This window comes from Macrotis lagotis, chromosome X (assembly GCF_037893015.1).
Source record: "Macrotis lagotis isolate mMagLag1 chromosome X, bilby.v1.9.chrom.fasta, whole genome shotgun sequence".
Classification (NCBI taxonomy): Eukaryota; Metazoa; Chordata; class Mammalia; order Peramelemorphia; family Peramelidae; genus Macrotis; species Macrotis lagotis.
In genome coordinates, this window is record NC_133666.1 from 589,825,764 (window position 1) to 589,842,947 (window position 17,184).

General features: G+C 35.6%; 1 long non-coding RNA gene across 1 annotated transcript in view; it reads left to right on the forward strand.

Annotated features, from left to right (window-relative positions):
- LOC141497339 (uncharacterized) overlaps positions 1-17,184 on the forward strand; it is a 59,427-nt gene that overhangs the window by 17,564 nt on the left and 24,679 nt on the right. The window contains exon 3 of the long non-coding RNA XR_012471301.1: positions 12,733-12,851. This is a non-coding gene — a long non-coding RNA (uncharacterized LOC141497339). The remainder of the gene's footprint in view (positions 1-12,732; positions 12,852-17,184) is intronic.

Below are 17,184 nucleotides of genomic sequence, written 5' to 3' on the forward strand. Positions count from 1 at the left end.
TAAACAATTGAACGTGGCTTCAAATGGTCCAACATCTAAGGTAATTTTATCAGTTTTTTTCTTCCAGCATTGTGCTAGAAGACAATGCTAAAACCATAAATTTGCCAATCTTTTTGAATATGAAGATTTATTATTGAATGTTTCATGATAGTCATTTATTAAGTATTCATTTAACTGGGAAATGTATGCTGACAAAAGTGATTGTTACCCTGAAATTCTAGGACTCAGGATCACAGAAACTTATGAACTCTCTCTAGATCACAGAATCTTCTGATGATCTCCCAAGGATCACAGAGACTTGGATGACCTTCCTGGGAGGACAGAAAATTGTTGGATTCACAGGCATTCAGGAGAATGCCTGTTTTGGAATCCTTTTTAGCCTTGAGGAAAATACTTCCATCTATTTTGGGAAACCATTAGGCAAAGGTGGAGAGGCATAAGTGAAATATGAACAAGAGAGATAGTAGAGTAGACAGATGAGTGGCAGTGTAGACTGGAGCTGACCCTAGAGTAAGTTATTATTTGTCACAGAAGTCCAATCAGAAGCTTTCTTTCTCCCCCTCCCCGCCAGTTTTTCCTGAGAGAACTATGATGGGGAAAAAAAATCTTCATTGAGAGTTTAGCTCTCTGATACTTTCTTCAAAAATCTTCTCCAATGAAATGAGGGAAGGCTATAGGAGGATAGAAAGAAATCATCTAAGGTCAAGCTTTATATACTTCATGTTTTACTGAAATCCATACTGATTAACATCAGTCAATTTTTTTCTAGTTTCTAAGTATGAATTTCAAGATAGAGAGAGATGAGGAACTATTCCAAAAGAGAGATTTTTTTATTTCATACCAGGGAAGGCAAATTAATTAGGGAATTTTTGTAACTTTGTTAATTTCTGAGATGATTACTTAGTATGCTTCTTAGAATAGTTTGAAATTCAGGAAGAATGCAGAGATGAGTCACTGGTGCAGAGGTATGGGTACTGGTGAGGATTTCCAGAGAGGCCTGAAGGGCACTACACTCTCCATTTTAGAAAATAACATTACCATAAACCTAGCAGCACTTCTAATGAATTTATGTTTCATTATAGCTATATATGTGTGTGTCTGTGTGTATACTTTAGAAAATAAGTAACACACACACACACACACACACACACACACACACACACACACACACACACACATATATATATATATACATATATATACACATATATATATATATATATATATATATATGAATTGTAGCTAAATAAAGGTCAAAATGATATGTTGATCTATATAAGGATTCTGAGAATTGGGGGAAAAAACCTGACAATGCAAATGAATCACAGAATAAGGACTCAGAAAACAATAGAATCATGGAAATGAAAGTGAGCTTGAAGGCTCTCTAATACAATATTCCTAATATGTTATCCAATGATTGTGTGAAAATTTAAATAAAAGGAAACCCTTTAGAACTGTAACTAGGGCAGTGTGACTAGGCTTTTCCCCCCAGTGTATAGAAATGTAGGGCTCTGGCAACATTTGTACTTTAGTAGTTAGAAATACTAAGCTTAGAATATGCTTAACAAAAATAATGAAAATAGAACAAAGTATTTGAAGAGATTCTGAGTTCCTTCTTGATTCATCACTACCTTGTTCTATTACCCAGTGATCGTCTTCAAAATTGACTTGTATTCACAAGGTGCCCATTTTCCCAACACATTGTGGGTTCTCTGGTCTTTCCTTCCAATATGGACCAGTATCCTGAAGTCTAAAACCTATCTTGAACCCAATCCACCCTCCCCAAATTTAGTATTTGTCTAAAACAAATTAAAGGATCCTTTTATATGCTGCATCCCTGGTTGTACATAAAAAGTCCCAGGGTAGCATGCTCTATTGTTGATCAATTTCAATTTTTAAGAATGCTTTCCCTACAAAAAATAATCTCACTCTACCCCAACCTTGACAATTTTTTACTAGTTCTGTTCACTGGGGTCTAAATGATCAAACCTTATCCCTTTCTAAGGGCGACATTTTAGTCCCAGAGGCAGTTGGACAAAGGTGATACTTTTAAAATGGGGGATGCTTTTCCTTTGTTCCATAAATGATGCCTCACAAACTGGGTCCTAATTCTCCCATATATAGTGCTGATCTCAAACTTCATTTCTGGGCAGCATTAAAGTATTAATAACCTGGGTTCTTGATATTAAAAACAAAAAAAATCAAAGATGTTAAATTCACAAATTTCATCAATTGATTAATGAAAAAAATCATCAAAAGATACAGGTAATAATAATAATAATAATAATAATAATGATGATGATGATGATGATGATGATGATGATGATGATGATGATGATGTTTGTCCTTCATTTTTGAAGAAGACTACAACATCAGGAAGGTGATACCATGACAATCATTTAAATTGGATTTGAATGAGGGAGGACTGTCCCAAGTCACCAGCCTCGCTTTCTCCTCCAGTCACCTAGGTCTAGTGGCCAGATATGGATCAAGATAGCTGAAGATGATCAGATGATCCTGGATGGGGTGAGGCAATCAGAGTTAAGTGATTTGCCCAAGGTCATACAGTGACAAGTATAAGTGGCTAGTGTTTGAAACCGGATTTCCTCCAAGGCCAGTCTTCTATCTACTGTCATATGAAGCTGGGATACAAAAAGAGGTAAAAGGACAGTTGCTGACCTTGGAGAATACATTCTAATTAGGACACAATATGCAAGTATGTATATATGTAGAATTTATCTAGATCTAGAATTTTCCTGAATACATGCCAAATATAATGATCATGACAAAAGTCTCTCCCATTCCAATTCATTCTCAAGAGAGTTACCAGACTAATTTTTTGTAACAATGGATTTATCAATGTTAACACAGAATTTCTGCTCATTAAACTCCCCTATCATCTGTAATGACAAATATAAACTCTTGTCAATGTTAAGGTCTTTACAATATTGAAACTTGTTAGTTTTCCAAACTTCTTGAAAATTTCACCCCTCCACACATGCTACCAGTCCTGTTTCTGCCTTGAATTCTCTATCTCTTCACCTTCATTTCTTAAAATCCTTGGTTTACTTACAGTATTAGCTCAGGTATCACCTTTTCATCCCTCTCAGACCTTCTATCCACCCTATACCTCACCTTCTCAGCTGAGAACTTTGTCTTATATTTCACTAAAAAATATTTCACATATTTGAATGGAGGCCATTCAATAAGAGCTTTCTTTTCTTCCCTCTACATTTCACATTACACTGATGCTTTTTGCTAGTGTTCCCTCCTTTATTCTTGTCTTTATCAAAGTAAATTCCTCTACTTACAAAAAAAATCCCATTTCAGTATGTGGACAACTTTCAAATGATGAAATTAAAGCTATATAAAGTCATATAAAATGCCCCAAATCATTATTGATTAGAGAAATATAAATTAAACCAACAATGAGATATCATTTCACACCTTGGCCAAGATGAGAAAAAGGGAAAATGATCATTGTTGGAGAGATTGTGGGAAAATTGGGATATTGATGTACTGTTGGTGGAGTTGTGAATGGCGAGCAATATCGAATTATACCCAAAGAGCAATAAAACTTTTCATACTCTTTTACCCAGCAATTCCAATTCTGGATCTCTATCCAGAAGAAATTATATATTAAAAAAGGAAAAGTCCTACATGTTTCCAATATATTCATAGAAGCCCTCTTAGTAGTGGAAAAGAATTGGAAATTGATGGGATGCACATCAATTGGGTAATAGTTAAACAAGTTATGGTACATAAATGCTAGGGAATACTATTATTCTATAAGCAACCATAAATGGTTAGACTCTAGAGAAGCATGCAATGACTTCAGGATCTGATGTTGAGTAAAGGGAGTAGAACCAAGAGAACAATATATACATCAACAACAACATTATGAGATGAACAATTTTGAGGGAAACAACTCCTCTCAGAAGTCCAGAGACCTAGGACAATAGTATTAGACCAATTATGGATTATGCTATCACCATTCCAGAGGAAAACAAAACAAAACACACACACACACACACACACACACACACACACACATACACACTCACACACTCATGCACACAAACACGCAAAATCTTTCAGAATCTGATGAAGCCTTATAAAAATTATCTCTTACATGTCTCTTTCCCTTAATCCTAATTCCTCATACCAAAAATGACTAAGTTGTAAACAGTTTTATCCAAAGTAAGTATGTACAATGCTCACCTAACTGGTCACTGTTGAGAGGAGGTGGGTGGGAGGAAAATTCGTAACTTAAAAATATGCATGTGCATGTGGATGAAAATATATTTAAAAAACAATAAAAACAAAGCAAAAAAAGAATATATGAGATTACTAACATTTGATTGAGTTAGACCAATTCAATCAAGATCATTTTATTTTGGAAAGGTATCATTTCATTGTTCAAAATTTTGTCTCATCTATTATTGCATTTCTCTCACTTATCTTCACTTTCTTCCTGTCTACTGGATATTTCTCTGCTTTCCATAAACACACCCAAGACTCTCCCACATTCAAAACCCCTTCACTTTTTGCATTCATCCCCACTAACAATTGTTCCATATTTCTCCTTCCTTTTGTGATTAAACTCCTTTAAGTAATCCAAAAGCAATACCTCAGCATCTTTTCCTCTCCTTTTTTTTTAGCTGTCTACAGTCTAACTTCTGGCTTCATTGCTCAATCACTGTTCTCTTCATGTATTAGTAGTCTCTCAATTCTCAGTCTTCTTAATTCACTTCTTTGCATATTGATACTACAGTTGATAACCTCCTGCTTCTTAATTGTCACTTTTCTCTATGTTTTCACAACACTACTTAAAAGTATTCTTTGTCTAACAATCTGCTCAGTCCTTTTCATTTTCCTTTGCTGGATTTTCATCCAGGTCATTCCCCTAAAAGTAGGTATTGTCTAAGGTTCTGTTCTTGCCCCTCTTCTCTGCTATAATACTTCTCTTGGATTCAAATAGAATCTTTAAGTTAATGAATATCAAACCCACTTATCTATTAACCCTAGAGTTTCTCCTGAACTCCAGTCTCACATCTCTAAATGCTCATTAATATTTTGAGTTTGAATGTCATGTAAATATATTTTAATTGTTTTTGTTTGTTTATTTATTGAGTATCTAATTTTTCCCCAGTTACATGTAAAAATAACTTTAATATTCATTTTTAAAACTTTAGTTTCAATTTCTCTCCTTTCCTCTCTCCCCACCCACCTCACTGAGAAAGCAAGCAGTTTGATATAGGTTATTCATGTGTAATCAAGTAAAACATTTCCATAACATGTTGTAAAAGAAAATATAAATAAAAATAAAAACCTCAAGAAAATAAAAGAATTATGTTTTGATCTATATACAGACACCATTAGTTCTTTCTCTGGAGATGGATAACATCTTTTATAATAAGTTTGAAGGTCTCTGTTTTCATTAAATGTCCATCTTTTCCTCTGAAGGAGAATGTTAATTTTTGCTGTGTGGTTGATCCTCAGTTGGAATCCGAGTTCTTTTGCCTTCTGTAATATCATTCTGGGCCCTATATTTTTTTTTAATGTAGGAGCTACTAAATCTTGTGTTATACTGGCTGAGACTCCATGATATTTGAATTGTTTCTTTCTAGAAACTTGCAACATTGTCTCCTTAACCCAAGAGTTATGGAGTTTGACAATAATATTCCTGGGAGTTTTCATTTTTGAAATATCTTTCAGAAGGTGATTGATTGGTTGATTTAATTTCGATTTTACCCTCTATTTCTAGAATATCAGGAGAGTTTTCCTGGATAATTTCTTGAAAGAAGAAGTCTAGCCTTTTTTTTATCATGTTTTTAGATAATTCAATAATTTTAAAATTATCTCTCTTGAATCAGTTTTCTACATCAGGTGTTTTTTCCAGTGTGTTAGTTCACATTCTCTTCCATTTTTCATTCTTTTCATTTTGTTTTATTGCTTCTAATTCCTCATGAAGTCATTAGTTTCCATTTATTCAATTCTAATGTTTAAGAATTCATTTTATTCAGGAAACTTTTGTATTTCCTCTTCTATTTGATCATTCTACTTTTTAAAGAGTTTTCCTTCAGTGAATTTTTGGGCCTCTTTTTCCATTTGTCCAATCCTGTTTTTTAAAAATTCAACTCATTGACTTTTTGTACCTTTTTTTTACCATTTGGCCTACTCTGGTTTTATTCTTCAGTACTTTTTCTATCGATATTTTCTTCAGTATTTTTTGTGCTCTTCTGCCAAACTGCTAGACTCATTTTTCATGATTTTCTTGTTTCACTCTCATGTCGCTTCACAATTTTTTCTCTATCTCTCTTACTTGATTTTCAAAATCCTTTCTGAGTTCTTTCATGGCCTGAGACCAATTCATATTTTTTCTTGGAGGCTTTGTATGAAAGACTTTGATTTTTGCTATCTTCTTCTAAGAGTGTTTTTGAACTTCATTGTCACCAAAGTACCATTTTTTCCTATTGTTTGCTCCCCTGTCTATTCCTTGGTTTTAATTCTTTGTTAAAGTAGGTTTCTGATTTCAGGGTGGAGAGCACACTATCCAAAACTTAGGGTTTTGAGCAGTTGTTTTCAGAGATACTAGTAGGCACTTGTGAGGTTGTCAATTCTTTCAAGTTAATATGATCCAAGGAGAGGTGATTATTCCTCTCCTGAAGTGTGCTCTGGTCTATGAGTGACCACAATCACTCTTCTCTGCCCTGAAGTTAAGAAGCTGATCCCTGCTTCTTTTTGTTCACAAGCTCTTCGTAGTGTCTTGTGCTCTTCCTTGCCCTCAGACTTCCACCAGGACTGTTATCAGGATCTGACTATGACAGAGATTTGTCTTTAAGATAATCACCTTTTGACATATTTTTCAATCACCTAACAATCTGTGGTCTGAGAACTTTGGAAGCAGCAATTATTGTGGTTCGTTCAGTGGCTCCTAAGGTCTGCTCCTGGTTTTCTAGATTATGTTCCCTTGGTGCAATAGATTTTTCTAACAGACCTTCTAAGTTGTCTTTGGTGTCTCTGGGTTGAGAGGTCTGGAAACTACTACCTCTATCAGTGATTCAATCTCACAGAGACCTGCTCCAAGATTACTGAACTGAACTCCTCTTTCATGCTTGTGAAAGGTGAAGGAAAGGAAAGAACTTTCAAGTTGATTTGGTCTCGAAAATTGTTTCACTTCGTCTTTTTTTTGTGTGTTGTGTTACTCTAGAATTTATGTAGTCATTTTAAAGGTATTTGTAGGGGTTTAGGAGGCAAGCTAGTCAAGTCCCTGAGTTTATTCCACTAACTTGGCTCCACCATATTGGCATACTGTATGTATATAGATACCTTAAATTCAGCATGTTCAAATTGAACTCAGTATCTTTTCTCCCATACCCTCTCATATTACAAATACTTATTATCATTGAGTGTACTATTATCCTGCCAGTCATTGAATCCTACAAACCAGTTGTCATTCTTGATTATTCACTCTCTCTCATCCTTTAAATCAATTGTTAATACCTGTCAATTTTATTTTCCTAACATCTCTCATATATTCTTCCTTCTCTCCTCTGACAGTATTTCCACCTTGAGACCATTCCAGAACTATTGTATTAGCCAGCTGGTAGCCTTCCCTACTTCAAGACTATCACCACTTCATTCCATCCTCCACCCAACTGTTAAAATCCTCTTCCCAAAAATTGTTTGATGACATCACCTTCCCTCCATTCAGTCAATGCCCATGGTTCCCTATTACCTCTATGATCAAGTATTTGCCATTCAAAATTCTTAATAATCTGCCTCTTTCCTTTCCATCCTGTCTTCTTATGTATTGTTTACCCCACTCACCCAGGAGTTCTGTGTCACTGGCCTCCTTTGGTGTTCTTCAAACAAAACACTCTATCTCTGTTGAGGATTTTTATTGATGGTTCCACATACCTGGAATTTTCTCCTCCCCTCTTCTCTGTTTCCTGACTTCCTTGGCTAACATCCTACCTTTATAATAAGTAGTTATTCTAGATTCTTCTTACTTCTAATATCTTCCTTTTTCTGATTATTTGCCATTTATCCTGCACATAGCATTTTTGGAATAGTCTTTATATACTATCTTCCTATTACATTGTGTGACATTGTGATTGTGAGATTCTTGAGTGCAGGAATTATATTTTCCTTTCTTCATATCTCTATTATTTAGCTCAGTTTCTAGAAAAGTAGGCTCTTAATAAATGTTTAATGACTGATTGACCTATATCAGGGGTGGCTTATAAGATCTGCCTTATAAGGTCTGCTATCATGGTGTTGCCATGTCAACTGCAGGCAGGACTCAAAATTCAATAAATCTAGGAGCTTTGTAGGAATGGAATAATTAAATGTTTAATCAAATACAGCAGGCAAATGATGTTATAAATATCCAAATGACCCTTGTCAGAAAAAAATTTCACCCCTGTAATATCTGAAACATTTCTTAATCTCCAGCCCTATTTCTTTATTTCTACTTTAAAATGATCTCATATCTATTTATGTATATTTATGGGTGTCTCCCCAGTACAGGCAGGAACTATTTTGTTTCTATACCCAGTAAATAGTATAATAATTACATATAGTTCATATTAATAAATATTTGTTGAATAATTGTTTTATTGATTTCTAGGTATTCTGTTAAATAGTTCTATGACCCTGAGGAAATACTTAGACTTAAATTTTCTAGTTGTGAATTGAGAGAGTTAGGCTAGATAATCTCTTAAATCCCTCCTATATATGATTTTTTATGATTTTATGAAAGTACAAGATAATTTATATGCATTGGCTGCTCTTATTCAACATTAGAAAAGCACTCAATTTTTTTCATTTTTTTAAAAAATGTCAATCTTAATTGTGCAAATGCTTATCTCAAACAATTGAATCCTTAAAATCTTTTGATATAATGTAGATTGGTGTGCAAACATAATTGATTATGTTTGCCAGTAAAACATCAATAATAATTCATATCTATAAAATATTTTGAGGTATTTCAAGTTCTTCCCTAATAAGAATCCTATAAAATAGACAATTCTAGCTTTAATGCTTTCATTTTACCAATAATGAAACTAAATTTCTAATTTGGTCATAGTAAAATATAAGCTCACTGATTTGAGTGAGTTTGATATCTGTGTCTTCAGGTTCTAGCCAGTTCCTGAAAGATAAAAGAAGCTTAATAAATGCCAGTTGTTTGTTCAATAGGTCTTCTGATGCTAGCCTCTCCCATCTCCAATCCATCCTCCACACAACATTCTATATTCCTGAAGTATATATTTAACTATCTCATTCCCCTGGCCAGAGTATCAGTTACCTGTTTCCCAATAAAAAATTGCAAAATACAAACTCCTTTGAATTTTAAAGTCCTTCACAATTTTGTTAAAGACAATTGCTCCAAACTACTTTCATATCAATTCCCTTCTCATACTATATTTTTGTCAAAGTGGCATATTAACTATTTCTCATGTACAGATTTTATCTTTTACCTTCATACCTTTGCCCAAGACATTCTTCCATGCCTTTTTGCCTTTTTTTAAAGTTTAATTCAAGTGCTCCTTTCTTATAGGAAACTTCTCCTGATCACTATAGCTGACTGATTTCTCTCCAACTCATTGAAATGACTTTGCATTTATTTATTTAGTTACTCATGTATCCATTGCATTCTTCCAGTATAATGTATGAAATATAAAGAGAATATCTTTTTTTTTCTTTGTGCCTCCATAAATCTAGCATGCAGTATAGACATAATCAATGCCTGTTATTGAACTGGATTGCCTCTGGTTGAAAGGCTTCTAAATGTTGGATGTGGGACTCAACACCAGGTCTTGTTGCTATTACAAGCAGGACTCTGTTCCATTTGTTCTACTGTATCTCATTGACAAAATGAATAATGGGGATTTATTCCCAAGGAGTCAAAAGAGTTAAAAGTCTGGGAAAATATAGAATTGAATCGAATGCAGCCATCATTTTAATTATGCTTAAAATTTAGATTCCCTTTATTTCTTTTCCCCATCAGGGTGTTTTAAAAAGTAGACTAACTAAATTTTTATTTGTAATAAGGATGGATGAATCAAAACCTAATATGTGTATGCCTCCCATGGAACTACCTCACAATTCAAAAGGATATTTCCTTTAAGCCGTCTAGACTGTCATTGTCATCCTATGCATTTCTTTTCTTTTCTTTTCTTTTTTAAAATGTTCAACTATCACTGAATATGTTGTATAATTAAGGCAGTCAGGAAGCTCCTTGGAGAGTTCATCATTTTAAAAGAGGAGATTATTCTTCTTCTCTGGAAGGAAGAAAGACCTGGAAAAAAAAAACCTCTGTGATTTTACAAAGGGGTATTTAGATCTCAATTCCAGAGTGAAAATTTAAAATGCTTTCCAGAAATGGAGGAACAGGAAACATAGCCACAATATATGACATCACCAGTCAGTCAGTCAGCCTGTTTGTCAATAAGCATTGATAAAGAAACTAATATATTCTAGGAACTGTTCTAAGCACTGGAGAAATAAAAACAAAAGTATTATCCCTGCTCCCAAGGATTGACAAAATGCAAAAACAAAAACAAAACAAAACTATGTATAACAAGCTAGCTATATACGAGGTTAAATTAGACATAGTCTCAAGAGAAGTCACTCAGAAAATTAAAGATGCCTGGAGAAGATTTCTGGAAGAATATTAAACTTTATCTGAGACTCAAAGAAAGGTAGAACAAATAAAAGAAGGCAGAACAAATAAAAGGAATCAGAATCCTTCCTCTTCTTCAAACTTCAGATCAGATTCCACCTCCTGCAAGAAGCCTGCCCTGATCATCCCTATCCCACAACTAGAAGCAATCTCTCCCTCATCTTATCTTATGGTACTCTCTGCAACTCTTATACATTCTAATCCAATTCAATCCATACATAGTAAATATATATTTATTAAGGGTCTATTATGTGCCAATCCTTTTGCTAGGCCCTATGGATAAAAACAAAGTAAATCAAAACAAAGCAAAAACACTCAATACCTACCTTCAAGTAGCTTACATTTTATTAGTGATGAAGGGTGGGGCAGGGAAGATAGACTCTTACACATTTATCACAGAATTTGTAACAAACTTATTTCTACCTCTTTACAAATGATAACTTTTTTCAATGTAAGAAATAAGTCTTATTCATGTTTATTTTTCTCACAGTCTAGGGATTTTTACCCATTAGTGTGTTTATGATAGTCTAGGGCACTATAAACAAGTTCATAATAGATATTAGTTGAATGCTGAAGAAATGAAAGTCCGGTTAGAATGAAAATTTAGAATGTCAAAATTGTTTGATCATAATGGAATAGCTTTAAAATTATTCTGGGGATAGAAATCACATTCTCAGTCTGAACGAGGTACAGATGACTTGTGATTACTTAAAGAGGCAGCTGTGATCCCTCTGAACAAGTGTATATACTCATTAAGAACCATAAAGTCTAACTAGCAATTTTGTTTTTTTCTTTAAAAGTCTTTCAGACTTATAGAATAAAGAAAAACATTAGAAATACATAATAATAAATGGATTTCAACAATTATTGACATAATCTGTTATTATTTTTGAGGGCAAGGTTACATTGGTATAGACCTCTAAGAAGGTGCATCTGGATGTAGTTGATTACTAGATTGTGTGACTGTGTTTGAAGCTTGTCTTCAAATCTTGCTATGTGTTGTAACAATGCCACTATATGACTTTAGGCAAATTACTGAACCTCAGTTTATTCAATAATTTATTCAGTTTATATTGCACCTATAATGTTTACTTAAATAATATTAAGAATCAACTATATGATGTATGTAATGTTCACCTTGGGACAACTAGATAGATCAGTGGATAGGACACTGGACCTGAAGTTAGGAAGACATAACTTCAAATTAGACCTCAGTCTTTTACTAGCCATAGGACCTTAGACAAGTCACTTAACTTCTCTTTGATTTAATCCACTGGACAAGGAAATGGCAAGCCACTCCAGTATCATTGCCAATAGAAGACAATGGACAGTATGATCCACTGATACATAAAGAGTTGGACACAACTGAACAATAAAAACAGAAAAAGTTACTTTACAAATTTTAAGTTATGCTTAAATTGGCTATGAATTGCTTACTTCTTTCTTTACTCAATCCAAGTTCAGTTTCCTTCAAGAATCTTTTCTGAAAGCCCCTAGCTAAGTGTATTTTCTCCTACTATATTTTTCTAAATTTTTATAGCTTTTTCTTTGATATTGCATTATTTGTAATTGTATATCACTCTCTCTCTCTCTCTCTCTCTCTCTATATATATATATATATATATATATATATATATATATATATATATGTTATATTCTTCCCTTACTCATTCCATTCCTTCTCTCCCTCCCTTAGCCAGCATGTTTCTTGAAAATAGATATAGTCGGTTTTATTTATTTTTATATTCTCAGTTATTTTCAGGGTACCTTTAGTATAGCAAATATTTTTAAAATGGATGTTGAAATAAATTTATTTAAATCTGAAGAGTAGTAATCAATCAAAGACCACAGTATTGTCCATTGTCCTGTCCTGTTCAACATTTTTATCAATGATATTAAGACAGAGTACAAGCTTGAAAAATTTGCTGTTGACATGATGGGTGGGATGGCTATTGTGGTAGATGATAGAAAGAATTCAAAGGATCTCAATAGGATTAAATGATAGATGGAATTTATGAGATGAATTTTTTTCAAAATTACAGAATATCAGTGTTGAAGGACTTTAGAGGTCAGCTAATCCAAAGTGCATCTGAAAGGAAATGTTACCTACAACATATTTGGCAAGTCATCTAGCTTTTGTGTGAAGACCTCCAATGAAAAGGTATTTATTATTTCCCCAAGTGTCCTAGGACAGTTTTGACTATTTATGTTTGATGAGCTGGTTGTTCTCTTGATCATTTGTTTTCAATTCTGTTTGAGTCTTTTTTTTTTTAGGTTTTTGCAAGGCAATGGAGTTAAGTGTCTTGCCCAAGGACACACAGCTAGGTAATTGTCAGGGACCCAGCTCTGGACCTTGGCCACCTATGGGCTAGGAGATGCCTGGGGGTGTGAACCCACCCACTTGGGCGTGGGGAATGCCCAGTCAACAGGAAAGGCTCCACTCATGAGGGAGTAACAAGGGAGGAGCTTAAGGGTGTAATCCCATCTAGAGTCCTGGGGGTTGAGGGGGCCATTAGGATGAATTGCCTTGGTGTGGACTCTGCCATGTAATCTAAGAGAGATATCTCAAGGAGTGGTATTAAGGCTGCACCTTAAACAGAATAGGCTCCCCAATGGGCTTGACTACGCAATAGGAGGACTTAGGGAGTATATATAAGAGGGACACAGGCGGAAGTAGAGAGATCCAGAGGGATTCGAGATGTAGCAAGCAGCAGGCCTGCAGCAGGGCCATATTCAGCAAATGTAAGCAATAAAGACCTGCTTGTTAGACTGCAACAGGGTGCTCTGTCCAGTTATTGTCCTCTGTCTCCAAGGATGGTCCATGATGTCCGAAAGGGAAAGGTATGTATCCAGGCAATGGCTTGGGATAGGTCCGTGAGCAGGTAATTATTTAGTGTCTGAGACCAGATTTGAGCTCAGGTACTCCTGACTCTATGCTGGTACTCTATCCACTGTGCCACCTAGATGCTTGATTCTTTGTGACCAGTGAGTGGCTTTCAGTTTTCTTCTCCTCATTTTATAGATGAGGAACCTGAGACAACCAGGATTAAGTGACTTGCACAAGGCAACAAAATTCTAAATGTCTAAGGTTGAATTTGAATTTCAGGTCTTCCTGATCCTAGACCTGACAGTATTTCCACTATACTACCCTAGTTGGTTTCTTTGATCAAGTCTAAATTTTCTTCTTTGTAATTTCTGCCCATTGACCTCTTTCTTCCACTCTCTTGGTCCAAGAACAAGTCTAATCACTTATCTTCCACAGGACAAGTAAGTAAGGACAAGATTTCAAGTCTATGAAGAGCTTACCACACAGTCGCTAGCATATAGTAAATTCTGATTAAGTGTTGGTTGAAACAGCTAACTTCACACCTAACATCTAATGTTTCTGATATGGCCTGAGCCCAAGCTCATTCCACATTGTGATTGTGTTCCTGTGACCTCTCTTCAGCTTTTCAATGTCCTTCTTAAAAGGTATTTAACAGTGTAGCCCATTAGTTGTGGATTAACCAAATAAATAAAAGACTACTTCCTTATATCTATATACTAGACTTTTAAATATAGCCTAGTAATCTGTCAATATTTCTGCCTGCAACTGTTAACTTTTAAATACTAGGGGTTTGTGTGTGTGTATGTGTGTGTGTGTGTGTGTGTGTGTGTGTGTGTGTATGTGAAACTTAATCTCTTTTATATGAACTCTAGGCATGAGACCCCCATTTTTGCTTGTGAACCTTTTTTTTGAGAGAAAATATAGACCTTTATTCCAAATATATTTTGTCTTTCTTAGGTTTGCCCCATATTCCTAACTTATTTGGTTCTGGATAGATTTTTTGGATTACAAGTCTGTTATTCTCTAGTGATTCCTACATTGATGCATTAGCATAGTGTGGAAATGTCCATAGGTTTCCAAAGCCAGAGAGAAAGAAATGTAATGCATGCTGTGATCTGCCACACAGAAGAGGTTTTGTGTACTATCCCAAGAAGAGCTGTCATCTTTCTGAGGATGAACCTAAGAATGGAAAGGCTTGTCAAAAAATCAGTCCACTTCTGGCCAAGATGGCAGAGAGAAGATAGGCAGAGTTCAAAAGTCTCCTGATCTTTCCCCATCTATTATATGAAACAAACCACTTAACAGAAATCCAACCCACAAAACCCAGAAAGAAAAACCAGGAGAAAGAATATCTATCTCAGGATTTGTCTCCCACAGCAGCCTTGGGCGAATGCAGGTGGGTGAGTCTGAACTCAGAGGGTGGACCAGCCCTGGATCAGCGAGATTAGCAGCTGAATTGGAGCAGGGGAGTCTGAGGGCCTGAGAGACAGACCTGCTGGATCAGTGGTGGGGCTAGACTGCTGGGGCTTGAGTCAAACTAGGGAGCAGAGCCACTGGTGTTAGTGCTGACCCTCTGGAGCTTGCCAACAGGGCTGGGAGGAGAGTTGTGGTGCAGGAGATCTGCAAACACCATCCCTGGGCTCCTCTGGTCTGAGAAACTCTGAGTCCATGCCTCCATTGCAGCTGAGGCCTCTTCCCAGAACAAACAATTGCAGACTACTTCTGCCTCAGGCACAGATGTGTGAGCAGAAGAACCAGCCCAGCTGACAATAGGGAGAGGGATGACCTCACCCAGGGTAAAGTCCATCATTGATTGAAGGCAAAAGGATTCAATAGCTTCAACACCTCCCTTCAAGCTAAGGGAGAAGGCTTCAATCAAGGTCACAGATACTCCAGAGAAAGCAACCAGCACCTCCTATTGGCCAGCCAGAGAAATTGCATGCAGTGAGTAAAGCCTCTAGCAATTTCAAACCCCTATGAACTAGCCCCTCCCCAACTCAAGGTCTTAGCAAAATGAAGAAGGGTCAGTGGAAAGGTGGATCCATGAACAGACCCTAACTCAGAGAGACCTAGAACCTCTGAGGAGAATATGATCTGGTCTTCAGCACAGAAAGACTTCCTTGAAGAAATAAGGATGGAGTTTAAAAATCAACTGGAAAATTTGGGAGAGACAATTAATACCTTGCAACAAGAAAACAAATTCTTAGAAAATACAATTGGGCAAATACAAAATGAGAATAATTCTCTCAGATCCTCAATTGTTCAAATGCAAAAAGAAAATAATATTCTCAAAACCTCAATTGGTCAAATGGAAATCTCTTTCAAAAGTAGAATTGGCCAATTGGAAAAGGAGTTGCAAAAGGTTAATGAAGAAAACTTCTCCTTAAAAAAAAAGAATTGAGACTGCATAAACTAATGACTTCATGGGACCGCTGGAACCAGTCAAACAAAATCAAAAAAATAGAAAAAAATAGAGGAAAATTGAAAATACAACATCAGCAAAACCACTGACCTCAAAAATAGGTTGAGGAGGGGCAACCTGAAAATTATTGGCTTCCTGAAAACATTGAAGAGAAAAAAAAGCATGGACTTAATATTACAGGATCTAGTGATGGAAACTAACCCTGATATCATGGAACCAGAGGGCAAAGTAGTTATTGAAAGAATATATTGATCCCCTCCAGAAAAAAAGATCCTAAAATGAAAACACCAAGGAATGTTGTGGCCAAATTCCAGAACTATCAGATAAAAGAGAAAATCCCACAAACAGCCAGAAAGAAACAATTTAAATATCAAAGCACCACAGTAAGGATTAAGGACCTGGCTGCATCAATGTTAAGGGATCAAAGGGCCTGGAATGAGAAATTTTGAAGACCAAGAGAGCTTGGAATGAAGACAAGAATGCACTATCCCACAAAGCTGAGCCTTCTCTTGCAGGGAAAAGGATGGATATTTAATAAAATGGAAGAATTCCAAAAATTCCTGATGAAGAGACCAGAGTTAAATAGAGCATTTGGACAGAAAACAAGAGGTTCAAGAGACACATGAAAAGATAAAAAAAAGGGGGAAGTAAATGAAAAGAAACTGCTATACAATAAGTTGAAACTGCATATATCTCATCATGGGGAAAAAAGATTCTCATATATCTTGAGAATTGTAACTCTAACAGAGAGAATATACCAAGTCAGAAGTGATGGACATTCCTGACCTATCCATGAGACTGCTATCCAATGGGATGTAACTGGCTTTAACTCCAATTGGGAGAAAGACTCTAATAACTCTCAAGAATTTTACTTCTATTAGATCAAAAGTACTTAGCTAGAAGTGATGAATACTCAGAATTTTCTATGACTCAGATAGAATGATCTAAAAAAACACTACTCCCTTAAAAAGGGGGGGACAGGAAGGAGACAGGAGGGGGAGGGGACTGAATGTGGTAAATCTTATTACACTAAGAGGTACAAAATACCTATGGTAATAGAGGGGAAGAAGGGAAGAGATGAATCTTCTTCTCATTAGACTTGGCTTAAATTCAACTTAACACATACTTGGTTAACTTAAAAAACATCTAACCTTTCAAGTATTAAAAGGGGAAAAGGGGAGGAGGGATGGATAGTGGAGAAAAAAGGGGAACTAACAAAAGGAAGGGAAGGGGAAAGGGAAAGAG